At 37.5% G+C, this 22,242-nt stretch overlaps 1 long non-coding RNA gene across 2 annotated transcripts in view; it reads right to left on the bottom strand.

The window, feature by feature from the left end:
* The window catches only part of LOC146497251 (uncharacterized), a 169,353-nt gene that overhangs the window by 76,895 nt on the left and 70,216 nt on the right, over positions 1-22,242 (bottom strand). For both annotated transcript variants that reach the window (XR_014870598.1, XR_014870597.1), the window contains one exon: positions 693-792. This is a non-coding gene — a long non-coding RNA (uncharacterized LOC146497251). The remainder of the gene's footprint in view (positions 1-692; positions 793-22,242) is intronic.

Here is a 22,242-nt window from a genome sequence, read left to right as displayed (position 1 = left end):
AAGATTAGATGGTACATTTCTTCATAAAGAACACTAGAAGAAGTATCATAGTGTATCAAAACTTGACAAATGACAACTTTTATTTAGCACTATTAGTAGCATAATGAAACACAATAATATGGTTCTAGATGATTATGGCCATCACACAGACTCATTATAGCCCACTGTGATTTTCTTTGTTCTTCCAACTAAATGTGCCAGAAAGTATCCACTTCACAAAGCATTTATTTTCAACTTTCTCCTGATTGTTTATTTGAGCAGAAATTAAAGTTGATTTAATTTGAGGAGTAACTTAACTCATTATACAGAAAACAATAGAATAAAATTTAGAGTTTTTTATTATTTAGTATTGTGGAAGATGAAACAGCTGAGTGTAGTGGTGCAGTATGGAGCAAACAATGAAATAAGCCATTTTTGTGTGTGTGTACATGCTGTGATCAGCTGACCTGTGCTGCAACACAGATCATTGTGGATTTAGCCAGTTTAATTCAACAAGATGTAAGCAGATATTTCACAAGCCATAAGACTGATTTCCTGCCAGACATTGTAAAGCTTGTGAACAAGGGAGAATTTTGTGAGCAACCTAATATTGACCAATTTCACCAAGTACTGCATCCAAGAAGTTTAGCCTGTACTAAACTGCCATATTCAATGTTTTCAGGCAATCTTTGAATAAGACAATATTACCTTACTTCAATTTGTTTTGCAAGAGCCAGCCATCCATGCTTTCCACATATCCATTTCAGGGTCGCAGGTGGGGCAAGTATCTCCCTTCCATCATTAGAAGCAGTGCTATAACACACGAAAAATTGATTTATTAGACAATCGTACACATTAATCTAGCTATCAGATTTAATTGTTCATTAAAGGACTGACCATAAGACTATAGACTTATAGTCTTACTATTATAGAATTTAATTTGATATATATATATATATATATATACACACACACACAAATCAAAATTTGAAAGACTCACATAAGAAACGTATTAGCAAAATGTGTAACTACATACTGCAACATCATAGAATCCAATGCCAACAGCAAGGTCAATGCAGAGATTTAAGTAGTCAAACAAACAGTCAATCTGAAATATGTTTATATATAATAAGTCAATATTCTCCTAATTTTTTGGTCCATGAAACTATTTTGTATGTAGTAGTATGTAGTATGCCAAATTCAATTGAAATCCTTTGCATTTCATGTCATACTGACCAAAACGTATAAGATGACCCCAAGGTATTTATTAGTATACTGCATTTAGTAATAAGCTTGTAAAGGACTTTCAGACACAAAATAGTTTTAAAAAGAAACTGATTTAGGAGAACATGTCAGTTATTTCACACCACGTATTGCTGTTGTTAAGTCTATAATTAGTAGATGTTGATGTTGGCTAAGTCACTAGCGACTCAAATGGGGATATTTACCAGCCTTTGCAGAAATTGTTATTTGATGACATAGTTACTCACACACGAACAGCCAGGCTGAACAATGTAACAATTGCATGAAGAGGAAATGTTTGTTGTTGTTTTTTTGCATATGCATATGTAAATTGTATGTGTATGTAATTATTGATAGTTATGCTTCAGCTGTAAGAAAAGCAGAACTACAACAATAGTAGTTTTCATTTTATCAGGTCATTAGGTAAAAATACCATCAATATATATCAATATATGCTTAGTTTTAATCGTCTGCAGAGTATCACAGTAAAGAAAGGGCAGTTTTGATTCCCTTTGGAAGTATAGGCAATGCTGCTGCTAGACTGTAGACAAACACTGCTAGTCTGGACAAACAATAACACAGTCCTTTAATAAGATCTCCAAATAAAACACTCCAGCATATAGGAGGTCTGCCCACACCTCAATATTGCAGCTATACTATGGAAACAATGGTGTATTAACCTCAGCCTTGCTGATTTCCTCACCAGTCCACATGTTCAATCAATGTTGAACACATCCCAGCCAGGGCACCATTCATTACTAGACATTATAAGTAACGTTATCCCTCAGTTTTAAACATGGTCATCGACCTGGGGGCCAGTTAATGATAGAAAAATGATATCATTTGCAGTCGTGTTCCTTTGTAAGCTGACCCCGAAAACCACACGGGGTCTCTTCATCTTGACCACGTCGGCTATCGATTTCCACTGAGGATAATGACTTTTTATGTCTGTAATATATGAGGGTATGTTTGATGTAGGCTGATCTGTTTGCTCACTGTAGCCCATTTTCATTGCCATTGTCAGGGGAGTCATACCAAGGAAAGCTAGAAGCAATATATATTAGAAGACACTCTATGGACATTGCTTAGCAGGCTTTAGCCTCTCATTTTCGTGAGCAGCTCATCTATCCGAACCTTGGTTCTTTTTTCCAGTCACATTCACTGGTGTTCGAGACATATTTTACAATTTACTGGCTGTTTTGGTTAATTGCATTAAGTTGCACTCTAAAATAAAGTTATATACTCTTTCATTTCCAGCTTGTGGAAAAAGCAATGAGTCTTTAACTGTATGTTTAATTACATTTCTAACTTTTTGCTTTTTTTTGTTCCACAAAACACTCATAACTGTGACAGGAAAATTTGCAAAATGCAAACTACATGAAAGGAAACAAATTTATTCTTGGTGAAGAGAAATTAGTCTTATTTGATGTTTCAGAGTTGTACTTTAAATTCAAGTTTAATTAAGTAGCATGCCACGCTTGCAAATAAGAGATGTTTTACTTTCCTAAATTGCCTCTTTATTTCAAGGTTATGTGCTTTGATTACTCTCTTTTGAATTACAAATAAAATGCACCTGAAACACAACCAATGCTATAACAGATGGCAGTCAAACAGTATGTGGAAGATTTTAAAGATGTTGGAGGCAATCTGAAAAAAAATTATATTACTTAAAATTATAGAATTTAATTTGATGTTCGTATAAGTGATACAAAGACAATCATTGCAGAGACAGAGAAATTGTTCAATCTTTCATCTAGGTGCTGATTTTTGCCCCCCTTGACTATTGATTGCTTGTAATGTTGATGAGCCAGGAAACTAAACTTATTCTACTTCTTACATTTGTTTTGGGCAACCCCAAATACATGGAAAAAAATTAATGGACTATTCTATAAAAAGCACAGCAGCTACCTTTATTTTTGTGTTCTATCTTTGCTAAAGGTGACTATAACAAGCTAATAAAAATTTTAAAGACTCTCACTTTAAAAAAAGGTTTTAGCAATAATCGCTTACTGAACTTTTATGAACAATTTGAGGTCATGTGAGGTCAAGAGTAGCATTCATAAGGTCCTGTAGTTATAACCTTTCTAAAGGATGGTGAGGAGGATGAGGTTCGCCTGGCTGAGTTGGGAGAAATTAGTTTTGGCAGCATTCGGATAATGACCTGCCGTCTGGCTCAGCACTCACACTCGACAAAGAAAAAATAAAAAATAAATAAAGTAAACCCACCCTCCCCCCTTCTTAGGGTTAATGGACACATGGATTTATTTTTTCCCCCTCTTTGTAGCCCAATTTATCTCGTTCTTATTGGCATTAGCCTCTTGCCTTTGTACTCCAGCAGGGAGGAGGGGAGGCCAAGCGAAACATGAGACCGTAATGAGATTTTGCAGACATTGCACCATGTAGAATTTCGGATGTTCATATTACAGTTTGTCAATATCCAAGAGAACGTATTAAATCGGGCTTTCTTGATGTAGCAGTGGAATGACTGATTACATGACCCACTTTTACGTGCTTAATCAAAAAGTGGATATATAGGCATTTAGTCCTGTTTTTCTCCAATCAATCCAAGAGAATAGATTGTCAGTGAAACATTACTGGGTAATACCATCTTGTTTATGATAATATTGTGAAGGCAGGGAGAAAATAATATTGTTAAAACCTTTCTAGACCTAGTTCTTTCTCTCCATCTCTCCAGTTTGGCCTACTTTGTTTTTTTTAATAATGGAACATTACTTGTTTTTTATATTTACATTTTCATTTTTTAGCTTTTGATATTGCAGACATAGATTGAAAACGAGTTTTGTTCTTGAGTCAAAGCATCTTTAGGTAGACATGAGGTAGTGTACCTAATGTGGCAAAAAAAAAAAAAAATCGAAATGACCTGACGCATTAGAAAAAACAACTGTAAATTTTAAGAACATGTTTCTTAAACATATTTTTATCCTTAAAAAGAGCTTTGGCATTTTAAACTATATAGAGAACTGCTGGTTCCCTGCTATGCAGTAACACTTGTGTCAGCTGCTAGCAGTGTTGGGACTAACGCGTTATTAAGTAACGCGTTACAGTAACTACGTTATTATTGTTGTAACGAGCACGGTAACTAGTTATTATGCCAAAATCAGGAACGCGTTAGTCGTTACTGGGATTTAGATAGGGTCGTTACTCGTTACTTCGTGTGGTGGCTATCGCGGAGCTTCCACAGATTCAATAACATTAGCAAGTGTTGGAGGCCAGCAGGTGGAAGAGAAGGAAAAGAGACCCGAGGCGGCCGCCGGTCCAAGTGTGAACTGAACTTCAGGTAAGAAGTTATGACCTGCAGTCTATCTGGGTCAGATATAAACCAGGTTTAGGTGGAGTTTATTTTCGTTATTCTGACTTTTTCCGTACTGCGTACTAGCTAGCATGACGGAGTTTCTATACAGCTGGGTGGGTGCTATGAAGTTAATGATGTTGAACTTTATTTTGTTCATAAGTTATTAGAGTTGCCAACCGTCCCGTCTGGTGTTCAGAGAAAATATTACGCGTTTCTTATTGAGGTGAAAAAGAACAGTTTGTCCCGTAATTCGGCTACATTGAAAAAGGCACAAAGCTGGAGTTATTCTGTGTCTTTGCTGCACAGCTGCCTCTTCTTCTCTCATTCTCCCCCCTCCCTCTCCCGTTTCTACTTCAATCATGAAAACTGATCAATGATCAGCTGATCGGCTCTCTTGTTTGTTTATCGCCCACTTTGCGCCAGAAAGAGGAAACCAGCCGATGTCGCGTTAAACAGCAGCAGCACGTTTAAGCTTGATCAGCTGTTGTTAGGATTTATTTAATATTAATTCCTAGTATCAGCTGATGTTTGCTGGAGCCACAGCTGCAAAAAAGCTGCTGGTCATGATGTCGGTTTGTTTATCTGGTGAGAGGGAAACATGAAACCAGGAGATGTCCTTACTGAATCATCAGAGCTGAACAGGTGATGGAGATACAGGTTTACCTTTTAGGTGACATAAATGAGTTGAAGGGAAGTTATGAACTGTTTCTGAGAGACAGATAACCCCAGGATCCTTTTTAGGTAGCTGACAGCTGGTAACTGTGCAGGTGCGGGTCTAGCAAAGTTTTGCCAGGGGCGCCAGGTGGGGCATTAACAGGGAGAGGTGGGCACAAAGAAATACTTTTCTTTCTTATTCTCATTTAAAATGTCTAGCTTTTAAAAAATAATTATCTGAATCTTACAACAAACGATTGATGCATATCAAAGCACCACGACTGCAGTTTTTTGTGTTGGATGTAAAAGGCGCACATGATGCTGTGACGTAGGCTAGAATCATGGCAGCAGTCAATGACGGTCCAGGCGTGGGATTTCTCTCGTGGAAATATGCACATTATCTTTTCCTTTCTATTGGTAGGTGGCACAGTGCACTTGTGGCAAGTAAGCAAGCTAGAAGACTGGCAAAGTTATGGAAGCAACACATTAACAAGAGAATTCTGAGTAAAACCAAAGTTACTTTCCCTAGTAACTAGTTACTTTGAAAGTAACGAGTAACTTGAAGTAACTGAGTTACTTTTGATAGAAGTAACTAGTAATGTAACTAAGTTACTATTTTAAAGTAACTTACCCAACACTGGCTGCTAGACACATCATAATAAGCAGGTAATATCCAGTGGCTTTTTACAGGCACATTACTGTAATAATCCTGGGCTGCTGAATATTGTTAAGTGGAGTGTTGTTCTGCTCATATTGCTCCCTGCTCCAATTTGACAAAGCCACTTAGGCTCCTCCATGTTCAGTCATTTCCACTTGGACTGGAGGGGATTTAAAGCCACTGGAAATGAAGTCTGTGCAGTGACATCACCATGCTGCTTCTGCATGTGTGTGTATTTAGCTTCAGTCCTAGAGTGATTTTTGTGCCTGCTTGTGTGTGAATTCTTGTAGCAAGTCTATTGCAATTTTCTACTTCGTGTGTGTGTGTGTGTGTGTGTAAAACATTGTGAAGCCCACAGATTTTTATAGAGTACAGGGTCTTTAGGTGTGTAAATTCAGTGGCTGACTGCATGACATCATGACGGATGACTTAATCATGTCAAAGTTTCATTGGATGGGTCACATGATGCAAAGCCTGCTGGGATTCCCACTTTAAAGGCAATACAGCATATTATTTTTGGTCGCTGATAAAGTGGTACTGTTTTTTTTAGAAGCAAGTTCACTGCAAGGAAAAAAGGTACACATGTATATGTTCTAAACTGATTGAAAGCAAATACAAAACAGAATTTGGATTCGGTTTACATTAAGTAACATAAACATATGTTTATGTTCATTTAGACAATGTACAGGAGCTCACAGAGTTAGAATTTTACGAGTCTATCGACATAAAAGATATAAAGTGATCTCCCTTCATCTGCTGTTGTCAGACTGCTGCTGATCTCCAAACACATTATTTTATGCTGCTACCATGAGACCAATTCACTCTTAATTAGAAAGTGAATGTATTGCACTGTATTACATCATATAACAATGGTTCATTGCTGGTATGTGTTGAACAGATAGTCTGAGACTTTAATTTTTTTAATCTGCTATCAAGACTTTTTATCGAGAGTTTTAGGGTTGTGGCAAGAATGTGAATTTATATTCTGAATAGGTCAAAGGTTGAGGTTTGATACGTTTCCCTGATGTCTGGGTTATGTTTGTGAATATTTTTTCTTAACTACAGGAGAGCCAGCCCTCGAACACAGGTGTTTGACATGTGTTATTTGTTTCTACACTAAGCACTTCCTGCAGAGTTTTCTAAAGTGCTGAAAATCATATTATCAAGCAAAAACAACATTCAAGCAATATTTATCACTCTAGAACTTCTTATTTGTCATATAAAGAGAGATAAGGGTAACAGATAGAAGCTGACTGGTCATTTTTACAATCTATCATAAAGCTTATCATTATTTACATGTGTGATGATACAATGTTCTGCTATGCTAGCTGTGTTTTTTGACCATCTTTGCTGTACGTCAGAACCGCCAATGCAGACAAAATAATCTAGACACCCACCAGTACTTGGACCAACTGCTGGTGCCCAGAAGATTGAAGGAGTCAGCATCCATCTCATATCCAGACTATATCTACCAGAATTTATATTTCCACCTAGCATGAAATCTACATCTATAAACATAGAAGATATTTACTGTATTCACTTCCAATGAGATCTAATTTCTTTCCCTCATACACTGTCACAAAGCCCCTTCCTTTCAACTGTGTATTTTAAATAGATAGAGAACAGGTATCACTTGCGTCCACCTGAGAATCCAATTTTGCACAAAGGACATTCGGCTAACACTCATTTGTCTGTCAGCAAGATATCTCAAACTGGTATGAATGTATTTCCATGAAAATATGTGGTAACACATATACTTCAGGCTTTAAAAAAATCACTTAGTTTAGGGAGATGGCACGTTATAATATATGATCCCTAAAATCCCCTAGAGATGGTTTTAGAAACAGAAACTTGACAGTGATAAGAAATTATGAGTTTGTGTGCCAGATATTATCATTTAGTATCAATTTAAGGTTCTCCCTCAGAAGTATAAATCCCCTTTACAACCACCAGCCATCTGTTAGGTTTGAAGGCTCCATTTTTGTGTACAAATCCTTTATCAAAGATCTAAATTTAGTATTGTGGCTACGGTTATGATTGTTGTAGGATAGATTTTTATTTTGTGGAAGTCAAGGCATATTAATGGAAATCTGACTGTGCATTGCAAACTCTGTTTGCAAGCAACCAAGCTGCTCTCAGCTTCAAAAGACTCCGCCTCCAACCTAAAGAAACATCTGGAAGTAAGTTCTTTTTTTTAAAAGCTAATGTTAGCCTACTGCAGCTACGTTGTTTTAGTTGGGGTAGCTACCTGGATTTTGTGACACTTCAGTGTCTTCGATGTGCTGTTGCTGTGTGATTTATTACTTATTTATTACTGAAGGCTGCATTACAACCTGCACATAATCATGTGCAGTTCTGAAAGCAGACAGAAAGAAAACATATTACTGATACAAAAATGGTTTTCTCTACGAGGTCACTGCAAAAAAGTGCTGCCGTACCTCATGTCCACCCTACTGTTACTCATTATATATTAAGATTTAAAAATCTAGTTGGTATTGCTTTCAGAGCTGCACATGATTATTTGCAGCTAGCAGGTTGTTAATGCTATCCTTCAAGTCTAACAGTCTGCAGTCTATGAACTAACCTCAGCTAAGGCCAGCTAACAATGTTAGCTTGGTGGCGAGTAGCCTTCAGTAATAGCAATAAATCACACAGCAATAGCACATTCATGTAGTTGTAAAAAGCATGACAATATATCAAGCAATCCAAAGTATTCAGAATACGTTACTCTCATTGAGTAACGTAACAGAATACGCTACAAGCTACATTTTGGGCCATGTATTCTGTAATGTTTAGTGGAATACATTTTAAAAGTAATCAAAGGAGCTTGCAAAGACTGCAGACAACAATCCTATCAGTGGAAGGAGCTGCAAGTTCCTTTGACTACGATGACCTGGATGACTGAGAACCTTCACAGACATTTTAAAAGTAACCTTCTCAACATTGACAAAGACCGAAAACTTACCACCAATGACTGGCTAAAGAAGAAGCACATTACGGTCACTGAGTGGCCTAGCCGGTCTCCAGACAACAATCCTATCAGTGGAAGGAGCTGAAGCTTGAACTTGCCAAGAAACCCAAAGGATTCAGAAAGTTTCTGTAAAGCGGTTTGGGCTAAAATCCCTTCTGAAATGTGTGCAAATCTAGTGACCAACTACAAGAAACATTTAGTCTTTGTGCTTGCCAACAAGGGTTTCTCACCAAGAATTAAATCATGTTTTGATTTGGGAGAATACTCATTCATTGACTTGCAATTTAATGTATAATGTTTCTGGATTTTTGGTTGATATTCTGCCTCTGCCATTAAAATGAAAGTGCCATAAAAATAGAGACTGTTTGTGTCTTTGTAAGTGAGCAAACATACAAACTTAAAATCCCGTACTGTATGATTTATGCTTGTGTCCCAATAACAGTAGAGAAAATGGAATTTGATTACTATTCAAAGAATTGCTTTTTCTTGGATTGCAAATTACCTCTGAAAAACCATATGTTTTTATGTAGTTTAATGCTGTATGCAAGATGCTTTACACATATGCTGTATGCCATCCTGGAGTTTTGTTGAAACACTAAAAAAGTTAACTGCGTATGTCTAATGGATCTGGCCTACAATAGCACATATCAACTCCCAGCTCTGTCTGAGCCTCTCTGGGGTGCATAAACAAAACCCTTCACAATTTACACTCAGCAATGCCCTGACCCTGCATTACTTACTCTATCCAGCCAGCATCTGCTGCTCAGTGACTCAGCTTCCTATCAGCTGCTGTGGCTGAACTCAGTCTGGCATCCAGGAAGGAGTGTTAGGCAGAGATCCCCCCCTAAGCTTAGCAAGAACTGCTGATCTCATCCAGCTATGCATTCATTTCCAGTAACAGTTCAGATAGTGTTTTTCAGTTTCCCTGGTAGACTGCAAGAAGTGTGTGCATGAGTAAGTGTGTGTGCGTGTGTGTGTGTGTGTTACTTTCCCCTTGAAAGCTTTTTGTTATTAACTGTGAAAAGGAAAGACCAACTTCCACAGAAGTTAAACTAAAAGTAATGGTGCAATATTGTTTGACACATAACACTCTCGAGACTGAAGAAGTCACTTGGATGAGTGACAAAACGTTTCTCCCACTGAAAATGCCACGTCCAGATGAACAGAATAAACTTTTTGGGGCATAACATTGTAGTTTGGGTGTTTTTGGAAATATGTGTTTGTATATTTGATCACATTTATGGTTTAGGGCTTATAGAGAGTTGTATGTAAGACTGGACGCTAAAGGAAAGGAAAGGAAAGGAAAGGAATTTATATCGACTGGGTAGTTAAAATCGATCAAGCTGGAAAAGATGTGCAGCAGTTAGATAGATTAAAGATAGAGACATAAATGTACTAATGACTGCAGACATTGAGTTGATAAGTTGGAAGGAGTACTTTGAGGAGCTCATGAATGTAGAAAATGAGAAAGAGAGGAAGATGGATGGAAGACAGTGACTCAGGAAGAGCAGAGGATTAGAAAGGAGGACATGACTGCTGCTATGAATGGCTGAAGAATGGGAAGGAAGTTCGTCCATACCTGTGGAGATATACAGATGGTTTGGAGATAGGGCAGTAGCCTTTGTAAACAAATTGTTTAACAGACTCTTGGAGGCTGAAAGGAGCTGTAGTAACTATATATGGATAAAGTTGATGACAAAAACCATGCATCTATGGGAAAGAGTTGTTGAAGCTATGTTAAGAAGGGAGCTGAATACCAGAATACCAAAAGCTTTCATGAAAGATGTTCATTAAATTGTAATACAAAACAGAAAATTCGATTCAATATCAAAAGGTAGAAGGAGCGAATAATGAATGTCTTCACGTGCTGTTGAGATGAACACTTAAGTTCCATGTATTAAGTGTGCATACTGTAGACGCTGTGCAAGTCCTTTTATAGACACTGTGTTGTATATGCTGCGAAGCTGTAAGTGTCTGCAGTATCCCAAATAGGAATTGTTTACAGAAGTCTTGCAGTAGTGAAACAGATCCTGTGCAGATGTACCTATGCACCTATCACATCTGCCACTGTACTAGGAATAGAAAAACAACCTAAGCAGCAACAAAGTCAAAAAACATTGCTACACAGCAAACAATTCAAACTTCTGTTAGGCTTAGAAAAGACTGAATACATTTGTTTCTGTTGAACATGACCGATTCGAATGTCACTACAGACAAACTTTACAGCAGCTGTTTTTATGCTGTCTCTTTATGGTCTCATTATTATCAGGAACTTAGTTTAAATGTAAAGCTTATGTTATGACTAACTGTAGACTTAACAGAAAATGGTTATGATACTTATTTTCAACCTCAGTAGCCAATGCTTTTGCTCTGATAAACAAGGGAAACTGAAGTCAGCATGCAGTAGTGTAATGGAACAACATTTGACCTATCAATCACAAACAGTTTATGGTCATTTTAATATACTGCAGAGATTAAAAAAAAACTCTCCAAATATGATTACTGTGGGTTTTTTGTTTTGTCTCTCCCTCTGACTCATACGGATGTCATTCAGTTGGTGTTTCCACTTGGTGCGGTTCATTTGTGCAGATGTGAACACAGTAATCACACTCAGGTGTGGACTAAAACAATCGTACCAGGATTCTTTGGAGGAGGTGGTCTTGGTACGGTTCCAAGTGGTTCATTTATGATGCGATTGTGATCTGAACCAACTACCAGGTGTTTGTTTCAAGTTTGAGCCAAAAAAAAAAGGTCCCGCAACCATCTATGCTTTGAATTTTGGGATGTAGTAAAGTACTGTAGATGTTTAAAGGGCAGGATGGGCTAACAGCTAGCAGATTCCAACAAATTCTCCATGTTCTCTAGCCCAGAATACAGCACCTTCTTCCCATGTTTACTGTTGTTGTTTCCTACCCAGAAAGCTTAAGTATAATTTCATATGTGTTTGTTTTGTAAAACCTCCTTTTTATATTCTATTCTTAGGCCGAGACCGGCACCTGAGCCTGATTCTGCCGGAGGTTTCGTCCTGTTAAAAGGGAGTTTTTCCTTCCCACTGTTGCCAAAATGCTTGCTCATAGTGGGTCATATGATTGTTGGGATTTTCTCTGTATGTGTTATTGTAGGGTCTACCTTACAATATAAAGTTCCTTGAGGCGACTGTTGTTGTGATTTGGCGCTGTATAAATAAAATTAAAATTGAGGTCTCCTTGACAGAATTTGAAAATTCCTGTACATTTTTCTCATTATGCCATGTAGCTATAAAAGAGCGACTAATTTTCTACCACAGTTGCTCCAAGGAAGTAACACTTCTCGCTTTGCCGTAGACTTATGTTCGCTGTTGATCACAACCACAGAAAAACATCAGAACTTGGAATGAAATGGAGAAAAGCAACTGTTGCTTTAGGTGCGGTGCTGATGATTACAAAAGTGTACTGATTCACTATGACAGTTCACTGCCATAGATACATTTGGAAAATAAGGCATTGTACGTAACATCAGAAAGAAAACTAAGAAAAGAAAAACAACAAAAGAAAACAAGGGATATATTCATTTACTAGGCACTGTAAAGCAAGAGAATATTAAATGTGATGCGACATTTACTAACCAAGCTAAATCAAGCGACGCATCAGCCCAAGATTTCTGATTTGACTAGAAGCATTCACATACACTATATTCATGGTTAGCTGATGAGAGAAGCTGAAATCTGAGATGTGTGATACCTCTACTAGCAGCCAATTCTTGAATGTTTTTCCTCTTCTCCTTTTTTTGTGCGTATGATTATAGCTCCATTACTGTGGGACGTTTGTGAGAAGAGTGGGTGAGAAGCAGCTGCAGCAACTTCAAACTAGATGCTGAGACGCTCAAGTTAAAAAATAAAAAATAATTTCCAATTCCAAATAACATGCAATTTCTTTGCTGCCCTATATGAAAGGAAATGCAACATTGGGATAATGGAGAAAAGTTGGTTCAAAGAGTAAAAGCTACTCACTAACAAGCCATGCTAAATATGGGTTTTTAATTGCTGTTTTTGGATTTGAATCTTCACAGTTAGTTGCTTTATCCACTTCCACATTAACAAAGCAGCAAGGACATTAGTGTGACTCAGGGTAAAAAACACATGGATACACATGGTAGCAGTTATTCGTACTTAACAGGATACAGTTTAAGCATTTTGGGTTAGCAGGGGAATGAAATCCTGTTTCCATTGTCCTCAGTCTAACTCCAGGTTCTCTGGAAGTTTCATCATGTATCCATTAAGCCGCGCAGTTCCTCAAAACTCACAACAGTGACGTAAAACAACACAGGCAGAGTGAGTCTGGGTCACTGAGTCTCTTTCTTTGTACTGCAGTTACTGTAAGCATGACTAAATCCCTACCAGAGAGATACCAACAGTGAGTCCCTATGGCCTGTCTTTGCAGGAACAATTCCCCAAAGCCTCGTACTTCTCGCCGTAGGCCTCAGACATGTGTAATTAGGTGTAAAATACAGCTGTGTGGAAGGTAGGGTGGGCCTGGGCCAGGGTAACACCAAAGGGAGTCGAGGCTCAGGGCTGTAGAGCCTTGAGCTGCCAGTGCACAGAGACAATTAGGTCCAAATGAAAAATTGATTTCCACTCATACTGAATGGATGTTAAAACAAAGCACGTAATAAATACCGTCTGGTGACAGGCAGGAGTGCTGGCCGCAGCAGACGAAGCCCCTTGTTAGCCTCGGCAGCGCCAGGATATCGATCGCCTGTGGTGACAAAGGCGACTCTAAACGAGACCGAGAAGATATATAATTCAATAAACATATCACAGGCCTTTAGATTGAACGTGGCAACATGAGCGTACGGGTGCCACCTTAAATGTCCGAGGTGGTTAGTCTGTTGGTGGACTCTTGACAATTGATAGAGAGAACATTGTACTTAAATGGATCAAAATATTGAATTATGCACTAAGACTGTGGCGTGTTGTGCAATGCATGATGACATGTATGAAGCTCCGCTGAGACTTGCTGAGATGCAGTCGCAATTCTGACGCTCCTTCCTCAAGTTCTACTGAGCCTGTGTGAAACTGGGTAACGTGGTCAGTCCAAAAATAGTGTAAAGTCATATTTTGATCTCTTTTCCTAGTAAGCTTTAGTTTGAATTACATAAGATTGTGTGAAATATTTCAACCCAGGAGGCTGTGGCTACACTATGACATAAAAATTCAATATTCTACCTGTCATGTGAATTATTTTATACAAACCTTCCAAAAAAATTTACTTTTGACATGTGTGGATTGGAAAAAGGGTTTCCATTTCTGCTTGGGGTTAAAATTAATATTGGAATGTTTAACTGCGAGCTAATCCTAATCTTGATTAGGTCATATTTAATTTTCTAAATACTGCAGAAATTTTAAATTTCCAGGATAGAAATGCAAATGTATTTAAGATCGACATGTTTTCCGTAATATGGAAATTTGACTCTTTAACCTTGTAAGACCCAACCCATCAAAAAATAGCCAGAAAATTCTGATTTTTTGGAACTGAGATGTTTGTTAATCCTTATAACAAAATCCACAAAACTCTTTTTGCTATATCATGCTGTGTATGATTATATATTTTTTGTATCGTATTTGGCACATTGGGTGTTTTTGGCAACTTCTTGTTAACAACAATGTCAATTTTAGACAAAAAAGTTTTGTCCATAACATTTTGAATTTATGGCAAGTGTTGATCATGTTGATGAGATAGAGGTCTCAGAAACTCATGTATCAAATATGATACAAAAGGCATTATAGGGTTAAATGACTGCATCACCTGTTTTTAAATGTGTACAGGGGAGTCTGAAGCACACTGTCAGTATGAGAGCAGGTTAATGTACAGTAAGTTTAACCCTCTCAGGCTCAAATTAAACTTTTTGTTGCTAATGCACAACCAAGTCCTGCAGTGGTACTTCTGAGTAAAAAAAACCTCATAAAATATGTATGTGGGGTAATCAGGTTGTTAGTTTTTAACTGTTGCAAATCTGCAACGCCTGCCTTGAGAGGGTTAATAAAACATGTCTTTGGGCTACATTTTTATCAGTACAGGATATTAAGGTGACTTCAGCTAGCATATATTTATTTTCAATGAGGAGACTCTAATTATGAATAAACATATTCATGTAAATAGAGAGATAGTAAACATATCATAGGCTTAGAAAACAATGTATGTTGAATGAAGGGAAAAATGAAGTCCGTGCAATGTAACCATTGTTTTATCAGGTGGCATTTCTGTTTAATTATTCACTTCATAGAAAGACTGTGTTGGTAAAACTGAACAGTCCTTTTCAGGAGCCATTCTCCAGTGACTTTGAGGATTTCTCCCTTGAAGTAGTGGCAGAAGAGTCTTGTAGCATTGCTACATCACTTTCTGTTCACTTAATATACCTCACTAAATCAAGTGAGCATAGATCTCCAAAAGAGACAGAAGGAAGGACAGAGACTGTGAGAAAGGAAACAGACTAGACAGACGCTAAGAAAAAGATGGACCAAATGGAGATGGCAAAGATATGATGGGAAAAGAGGTAATTAGACAATGAGAAGGAAAATTAAAGAGCCTGACTGAAAGGTTTAAAAACTCTATACAAAGGAAGTGAAAGAGCTTCTGAATAATATTATCACACAGCTGCCTGTGTGTCAAGCAGTGAAAGATTGAGTGACAAAAAAACACAATAAAATAGTGCTTAAACATAAACACGACAAACTGTGAACATTTTAGAGTTTAATTAGATTTTGATGGAAATAGACCAAAGCAAGTTCTCAAATAATGAAAAAAAAAATGGTCTCAGTGAAGCTGAGACTGCATGTGTTGGCACATTATATGAGACATAAAAAAGTAAACAACAAAAACAATAATAAGAAAATGATAGAAATCCCCAAAGCCTTAGAAACATCACCTCATAACAGAATATAGAAGGCTTTGTATCTGCAGCACATTCATGGACTTAATTGCATATTTTGTTCCTCTACTTTAATCTGCTCCGCAGTGACAGTGCAGACATGATAAAATTTACCTTTTTTAGGGGCCTTTCATCACGTCCTTTGAGGGTCTGTCAGTTTGTGTTTGCCGTATTTGCTGTTTCATATTAATTTATCTATTTTTGTGGGGGGGAACCCAGCCATTATTAAATATGTATGTTTTATACACAACATAACACAATGACTTTAATGTTCTATTTCTGACACACTACATTAAAAAGCTACTCAAGAATTATGAAGGCGTTTTAGTTATTCAAACATTTCTCAGAAGCAAAAATAATCTCATTAACAGAATTAGGCCTCAGTGACCTGAGCCATGCAACCAATCAGATTTTTTGGCTTGTGCCTGACAGGTTCAAGAGGCACAGAATGAAAATAAAAGGCAACAAATGCCAAGTGCTCGTGCAACCATTTTTAAAGCCAGTACATACATATATTCAACTCCCTGAAACTGGATACAAAAATTTTTCTGCACTTCCCACAACGACTGGAGAATGTTTGAGATTTTCTTTCTGTGCATATGTGTTTTGCATTAAAAATATGCACCCACTGTTTAACTCCTGTGCATGAAGTTTGCACTTGCACTCAGTGTTTTGCCGTCAACAAGCCTTGACCTGCCCTGTTAAAGTTATAACTGAACCACCTGTGAACCAGTGCAGAGGCAATGCTGCATGAACTCAGTTCAACAGAAAAACAGGAATGTACTGAGATTTAGCTCCTTGACGAACTAGATTAACTAGCTGTCCCAACATGATTATTACTAACCATGACATTTGCTTTCCTTATTTAGCTGAAGCTTTAGCTGTTGGTACAGTGCTGTGAAAAAGTATTTGCCCTCTTCCCAATTACTTTTTTTTTGTTTTGCATATTTCTCGCACATTTCTGATCATCAAACAGACTTTATTATTAGACAAAGGTAACCCATGTAAATGTAAAATTCAGTTTTTTAAACATGATCTAAAAAACCTACCTGATCCTAACTGAAAAAGTATTGCTTCCTAAAACATTTTTGTCTTTTTGTCCATTTTGTCTCATTATTGAATTGCGAACACTAACTGAGGCAAATGATTACTGTAGTTTTTTTTTTAAATGTTCTGGATTCTTTTGTGACCTCCTGGTTGAATTGTTGAGTCCATTTGTAGGAACTCACCATGGTTTGGAGGAGTCTCAGATCCTTAAAAATGACTTTGTTATCCTTTCCAGACTGATAAATGTCTTTGTCAGATTTTTCAATTCATGATGCACCAAATATTTTTAGTTGGTGGCAGGTCTAAAACTGCAGGCAGGCAGGCCAGTTCAGCTCATGGACTCTTCTCCTACAAACAATGTGCTGTAATAAATGCAATATTATGGTTTAGCATTAAGTAGCATGCAGTTTGATTTAAATCCATTGGCGTATGTCCAGTAACATTTTGGGTTCACTTGGGAAATCAGAAGAGATGATCTCTAACAAAAATGCTTCGGATTCATGCTCATCTTTTAAGCAATGATTAAAGGCCAGCAGCTGTGATAAGTAGGATAAGCAAAAGAATAAAGATTGCCGAACTGAAGTTACTTATATTAAACGAAGACGCCTTAAGCCTTATTATTATTCATTCATAATAATAACAGTATAAACATCTTCAAAAAGACTTACAAGCATTGCAACATGTTAGCCACACTGTTTGTAACACTATGTACTTTTGAACATTAATCCATAAATTCATATGCGCTGTGCCAAGAGATGTTTGTCTAAAAAAAAATTCTTCCTCTAAACACCACACTGTATTAATTATTAAAAGTTCTCCCACATGCCATCTCTTGGGATGATGAGTCCCACAGTAAACCTACATGACAGTTCATTCATTAATGAGCTGGGAGGGGGTGGAGGGAGTGTTCCCAGCACCAGTGGAAGAAGCCAGAAATGCCCTTGGGACTAAATGACAGTAATAGTGAGTATAGCATGTTTGTGACAGAGACTGACAGACAGAACTATTGTGCATGGGAGAATGTACAAGATGGAAAATCCAATGACACTTTGGGTTTTTCGTTATCCTAAAAAAAGGTATATTTCTTTCAGAAAAAACAAGCTTATCATTAAACCATTTTTTACATGTTCAGAGTCCTCAGTGCAGGTTTTCCAAGCTTTCACTGCCCTTTGTTTTCAAAGCATAACGCCACTTTTGGTGCTGGTATCTAAACCAATAAATCTAATTGCTACCCAATGACAGTAATTTGAACCATGATGTTGTTAGAACGCTGGATCACCATGTTCTTGCCAAAGATGAAAATCCTGCATGTGGTAATTTGAGTGAAATCCTATCGATGTTTCTTCTGTCCCTCTGAAGTGCCAGGAAATTGTCAAACACGGTGCTTGTACTGTATATGATTGCAGCGATGTCTGAAATTAATTATAAAAAGGTTTTGATGGTGTCATGGGAAAAGGTATTTGATGTTGTTTTGTGGTTCCCTGCGTCGCATAAGCTGAGCGGATCGCATCATGGTTACGCTGAGATGTGTCTGAACATGCTATTTTGTTACCCGCAGGGCCAAAGGGTTGGGGTACTGTTGGATTCTTGCTAAATTCTGATAATGTGGGACAGTGCACAAAACAGTTTCTCAAGAATTACGATGTTTATTCAAAGTTCAGTTATATTTTCGATTCCAAAGAATTACAGTATACTGTAAGGAAGTGTATATTAAGTATGTTAACGGACACGTCAGAAATACAAGCAAACACAATTCTTTTGATTTGCACTAATCATGATAGCTGGATTGCAGCAGCAACTTCTCTGGAGACAGGAAGAATCATGCAGGTAAAATGTCAAGTGTCTTAATAAAAAGGATGATCACCTTTTTTGCTTTCAGATTTGAAGAGCCTCTTTAAATTCAAAGGGTCTTTGTCTACAATTCTATGTAATTATAACATCTTTCAAATTCTAAATGATACAGTTCTGGTGAGTAGTGGTGGAGCATCTGTTGCTGTTTAACATGTTGTTGGTAATATTAAAGATGTGAATCTTCAAATTCTACCCACTATGGCTAACTCTAAGTCATACCTCTTAAATAAAAAATAATAACAACAAGCAGCCAGCCCCAGCATTATATATGGTAAAACTCAAATACAAAAGTAAAAATCAAGTATTTTTATGGAAATTAAAGCTTTTCAATAACCAAATATTTTATGAATTGAAAAAAAGCCTTCAGTTTGAATCTTTGCAAATAAGACAGAAACAAATGGCCTGTATTTGTATAGCGCTTTACACATTCAGTCATCCACCCATTCACACACTGGTGATGATGGCAAGCTACATTGTGGCCACAGCCACCCTGGGGCGCACTGACAGAGGCGAGGCTGCCGGACACTGGCGCCACCGGGCCCTCTGACCACCACCAGTAGGCAACAGGTGAAGTGTCTTGCCCAAGGACACAACGACTGAGACTGTCCAAGCCGGGGCTCGAACCGGCAACCTTTAAATTACAAGGCGAACTCTTGAGCCACGATCACCCCAAGACATATAACTCTATAGTTATGATGCAATAATACATCTTTCAAATAGAGAACAGATATCAACACTTTAAACTAAGAAATATAATGACACATATGAGGACACATTACTTTTAATTTCATCTCACTTGGTAAACTAAACAGAAATTGTTCATTAGAAACTGGCTTCACTTTTCTTTGCTTTTTTTCCTTGCAGAAAGTCCTAACAGCGTATATTGCTTTGAAATGCTACTTCCCTTTGGTGGTTTCTTGGTGATATCATTTCATCAAGGAACTTACTGTGATTTGCATGACAAAGTTTTATCTGGATGATGAGCTATTCCTTTCCAATAAATGTTTTTGTGTCAGTGCCAAAAAGTTGACGCAGCATTTTCAGTTTGAGGACCATTTCATTACTCATCCAAGTGACTTCTTCATTCTTAGGTAACTGCAGACTGACCTAACCTTATAAATAGTACAGTTGAATCATTCAGCCGATTATAGAGATTCAGCTTTTATGGCTCTCAAATGGCTCCTCATTCAGAGGCTTTTTATTTTACCCTAATTTATCAATTATGAATGGTTTGTGTGTTGGAAGGCCATATTTTTATGCATTTACTACTAGGGTGAACATACATGAGATTAAGGCCTGATCAAAAGTTTAACATTTTTTGTTCTCCAGAATAGAAAAATTACAATTCTACTCTGAGCTTTTCAGTCACCAATATCATTGACATGCAGGTCCTTTTCTGTTTTTGCTTGTTATTTCACTTTGTTTTGACCCACTTGCATTTATAGCTCCCTCTCTGTCACTCTGTGTCATTACTCTCCCTGGCTTTTACATAAAGGTATGGGAGGATGAGGAGATTTAAAGCACTGTGTTGCCCAATGCCTGCTTTTGATGGGAGTGGGCTTTTGCTGTTCGCTACAAAAAATTATCTCTTACTGCTGGCTCGTTTATGAATCACACATCACTACTGATTGAACATCCTGCCAGAGATTACCCTGTGCAAGTTATACCTAGTCTGTAGGTATTTACCTCAATAAATACAGTCTACCTATGGTAAATGGACTGGTTCTTGTATATACCTTTTCCATTCTACTTGAGCACTCAAACTTCACACCATCCATGGTTTTGTTATGTTTCTGCCGCTGACTGATTTCTATCTTACATTCACACATATCACCAATTAATTGGCCAGCAACCAGGATTGAACCACCAAGCTTCCAGTTACTGGATGAGGTGCTACCTGCTGAGCTACAGCCATCCCAAGACACATTGTCAGCAGTTTTGTTACCTGCAACATCTCTGAGTTCCTGGCTTCAGCAACTAAAAATACTGCATCCTCATAAACAAATCGATTTTCTTGATTTCCTCGCTTTGAGCATGCATCAAGACATTTATGTCAGTGCTTTGACTGGAAATTCAAGTTCCTTCTAGAATGTAAATAATGTATTAATGCGGCAGAGATATGTTGGTGTGTTTAATGATATCAATTCAACGTGTACTTTCTAATTTTGTGACAGACACAGAGTTTTCATTGTGCATAGGCTCAGTGTTCACCTGTCTAATCACTGCCAGCAACTTCCTAAGCCAAAAGCAAACATGACTATCAGCTGATGCATTGTGGGTTTATGGCAGAATCACAGGTTCAGTCTATTCAACAGCATCAACTCTTTTACTGTAATAAAATGTTCACATATCTTAAATATGCATTGCTAACACTGTTTTCTAATCAATACCTATGAAATGTTGGTTCATTACATTAATCTGAGAAATTCACAAACCATCATTTCTGGGATAATGAACTGCTTAGTAAAGTCTGTTTTACTCTTTAGAACATATAGGTTGTCTGATACTTTTTTTTAATCTTTTTTTATCTTAATGATATCAAAATTTCAAAAGGTCTTCTCAGTATACGGGCTTTCTGCTCAGGAAGCCCTGATCAGATATTGGTGGCATTCCAGATTCAGATTTCTGCCAATAGAGATGATCTTTTCATGTTGATAACTTCTGAAGAAATGGAGGTAGCGCTGAATCCATAGTCATTGTTTGCCAACTAAAAAAGTAAAAAGTAAAATTCAAGTTAAACTTCATTCTAAAAAAACTCATCCTACTATCTGGGGTCTGCACAGACCCCAGAGGCATATTATTTTGTCACAGGTGGCTTTTTTATGACTTTGTCGGTCATTTAATTCCTAATTGTGTGACTCCATAGTTTTCTTCTTCTTCTTTTATTTTTTGCTTAGATTAGTGCTTATTTAAAAATACAAATGTTTTTGGATCCCAGTCAGGGCATGACCTGGTCATGCCTCATATGAAAAGGAGAGTTGATAAGGCAATTACCCTCCAAGGAGTAAAGGAAACACGTCCGCTGATGTGACTGTGCAGGACTCAGCTCAGGAAGGTCTACTCGACAAAGGTGTTACCTTTGTTCCTGTATCACACGCAGGAAGGTAGCAACAGCATGAGGTAAATTCATTGCCTGCAGTGTCTGACTAGCTGTTGTTGGTTTTAGTAGTCGCTGGTTCCTGTAAAGCCATAGTGGGATCTTGCTTCACACTGCCAGTAGTACAGTAAGTCAGACTGGACAGAAAGGGCTATGATTTGTCACTAATACTGTTCATAATATTTATGAACAGTATTGGACAAATGAAAAAGAAATATATATAAGATAAGAATAAGAATTTCTTGTTGCAGCCAAGTTATGGAGGGTTCATGATGTCATCTCTGCTTTTTGTATATGATGTGATTTTATATGTATTATTGTAGGGTTTACCTTGCAATATAAAGCACCTTGAGGCAACCATTATTGTGTTTTGGCGCTGTATAAAAAATTAAATTGAATTGAACAGAATTGGTTCTGTTGATTCATGACTTCCAGCTTGAACATGGGGTGGTTTGCAGCTGAGTCTGAGTTGAGATGAGAAGTGGGATCTCCAAATCTGTGGCTATGGTTCCCAGAAATAGGAA

Source organism: Neolamprologus multifasciatus, chromosome 18, assembly GCF_963576455.1.
Source record: "Neolamprologus multifasciatus chromosome 18, fNeoMul1.2, whole genome shotgun sequence".
Classification (NCBI taxonomy): Eukaryota; Metazoa; Chordata; class Actinopteri; order Cichliformes; family Cichlidae; genus Neolamprologus; species Neolamprologus multifasciatus.
Note: the sequence above shows the minus strand (reverse complement) of the source record. Positions and strands in the feature narration are given on the sequence as shown.